Source organism: Echinops telfairi, unplaced genomic scaffold, assembly GCF_000313985.2.
Source record: "Echinops telfairi isolate 266 unplaced genomic scaffold, ASM31398v2 ScPeMD7_3;HRSCAF=10, whole genome shotgun sequence".
Lineage (NCBI taxonomy): Eukaryota > Metazoa > Chordata > Mammalia > Afrosoricida > Tenrecidae > Echinops > Echinops telfairi.
In genome coordinates, this window is record NW_022103899.1 from 57801620 (window position 1) to 57804523 (window position 2904).

Consider the following 2904-nt stretch of genomic DNA (forward strand, 5'->3'; position numbering starts at 1 on the left):
TGGCCTTCTCCTGAGGATTCTGGGACCTCTGTCTTCCTCCCTGGAGGTGGGACCCACTTTCTCCCTGTGAGACATTCACATACTTTCTCTCTGCGAGAATATTCCTGTTGACAAGTCACACAGGGGCTATGTTGATGGAGCCAGAGCCCCGGAGCTGGAGGAACCACGTGGAGACCCACGCCAGTGCTGAGATGCTTCCACCGCCACAGGATCCACAAGACGTTCCACCCACTGGTCTGTGATCTTCCTGCAAGGCTGCGTGAGTCTAAAAAGGAATTTATGGACTAGTATTGACATATGGACTTATGGACTTGACCTGGACTGGGCTGGGATGTTTTCTCAATGTACAATTACTCTTTTGATATAAAGTTCTCTCCTACACACACATGAGTCTCCCTAGATTTGTTTCTCTAGTCAGGGGTCCTCAAACTTTTACAACAGGGGGCCAGTTCACTGTCCCTCAGACCCATTGGAGGGCCGGACTACAGTTTTTAAAAAAATCTATGAACAAATTCCTATGCACACTGCACATATCTTATTTTGGAGTAAAAAAACCAAACGGGGTAAAAACACCCGGCGGCCGGATAAATGTCTTTGGTGGGCCGCATGTGGCCTCCGGGCCATAGTTTGAGGATGCCTGCTCTAGTCTACCCGGACTAACACAGACATGTTGTCAGGAGAGACCAGTCCTTGGAGAAGGACATCATGCTTGGTACAGTGGAGGGGCAGCGAAAAAGAGGAAGTCCCTGGACACCATAGATTGCCACGGTGGCTGCAACAATGGGCTCAGACAAGAATGATTGTGAGGCTGGTGCAAGCCCGGCGGTGTTTTGTTCTGCCGCACACAGGAGGGCTAGGAGTCAGACTGACCCAGCCACAACAGCATTGCTGCAATATCCCTGGGTAGCACAAACAGTTAGGTGGTGGACTGCTTGCGGAAAGGCTGACTGTTGGGCAATCAACCGCTGAAAGCTCCCAGCCTTGACTTGCTGTAGTCTGCAGGCAGGAGGCACTCTCTCCCAGCTAAACTGGACTCAGGGCAACTGACAAGGAATGGTGTGATGAGGTGGAAAACTGAAAGGGCCCTTCCCTCTCTGGAGCCCCGCTGGGGCCTGGTGCTGCTGGCAGGAGTCTGGGCACCGGCCCAGCGCTGTTCACCGTCCTCTTGGGCATCTATCTTCTGGATTTGATATGTGGAATCAGCTCACAGCCTCAGTGTAAAGGACAGAGGCCACTGTACGGGAAGACGGGATGCTTGCAGGTAGAACACTGACTGTGTGAACTTCATACTGGTTCTGAAAAGAATTTTAAAAACGATCGCGGGCAATGAAAGTAATAGCTTTGATGTGATAAGAACTCTTTAGCGGGAGGCCTTCGATGTTCTACTCTATGTTGATATTTTAAAATCTATGTTATGTATCAGAGCTTACATTCTGAGCACCTCCTCATTAGCAGAAGGCTTTGGTGAAAGCCCCAAATCCATTTGAAGAGTCAGGGGGATCACACTTCCACTGAATAAGCCCTTCTGACCGTTCATGAGGGACGGGGAGAGTCTGACCCTTGGGCAGTGCCTTAAAAAGCGGATTCCCTCTATGCCCTCCCTGAGCGGCTTGCGTGGGTAGAGCCTCAGTGGACAGAACTGGGATTGCGTAGTCATGAGACAAGTCCTATCAGCAGTGCCCTGGCTACTTTGGTCGGAAGGCCCTAGGCCAATCTCGCAAGCGATTCTAACACAATGCACGTGTCCCAGTCCTGGTCCTGGTCCCAATTCTGTGGTCTCACCTGTGACTGTGACACAGAGGTCTGCCACCAGTCATGAGTTTGTGACAGTTCCCTTCACTCCGTGCCTTACTTCATTGGCTTCCTGACTACAGAGCCTCGGGCGCCCTGATGGGCTCCTGACGATGTGTCTTTGTCCCCTTGCAGATTGAATAAATGTGCTCCTCAAATTATACTTGAGATCCGTGGTCCCTTCTGTACCCCAAACACCAACTATTTAAGGATCGCTGGTGGCACGGCCGGCTAAACTCTGGGTTGCTAACTAAGCCAGGGGTCAGTGGGTCAAGCCACCGCTGGAGAAAGACGAGACCGTGGACTCCTGCAAAGACTCGCTGCCTCCTCGGAAGTCCTGAGAGCGGTTCTGCTCGGGCTATAAGTCACGAGGCTTTGGAATCGGCTGGATGGGCCGTGGGTTTGGTGGTACAGCAGCGAAGGACTCCACTGCTCCCCAAAAGGTGACACGTGACCCCACCTGACACCGAAAGAGAAGGGATACTGGTCCGCTGTTGGAGAGCGAGGGAGAGAGGGGCTTTCTCTACTGCCATCACCAGTGACAGCTCCAAAACCCGGGGCGCCGTTCTACCCTGTCCTGGGATGGCAGTGCGCTTGGTTTTTGGTTCCCAGAGAGCGAGGCAGCAGTGCCACTCTGTCCTGCAGGGTGGCTGTGGATTTGGGGAAGGGGCACGGGGGGGCGGGAGCACAAAGCTTGAGGGTTTGGTTGCTATCGAAAAGGTTAGTGGTTTAAATCCACCAGTGGCTCCGCGTTAGAGACACGGGTCAACATCCATAAAGACGCCAGCCCAGTGCTCCTCTGTCACTGCGGGTCACCGTGGGCCAGGATGGACCCGAGGGCACGCAAGTGTCTTAGAAGCGAAGCTGGGCTCTGCTCACAAGGTGGAAGGAAGTCCGAGGAGCTGGCCCTGGGCCGGCCGGGCGAGTTTCCCCAGCGTGGTGTTTCTGTTTCTGTTTACTGTCTCTGCTGTCTCTGGGTGTGACTCCCAGCCAGCCCAGCACACACAGGCTCTGGGCGTGTCCCCGCTCGCTGGGAGTGGAGCTGCTGGTGGCTGGAGGTGTTGCTCCTCTCCGCAGGGAAATTCCAGGGGCTGCGAGTGAGGCATTGTTTCC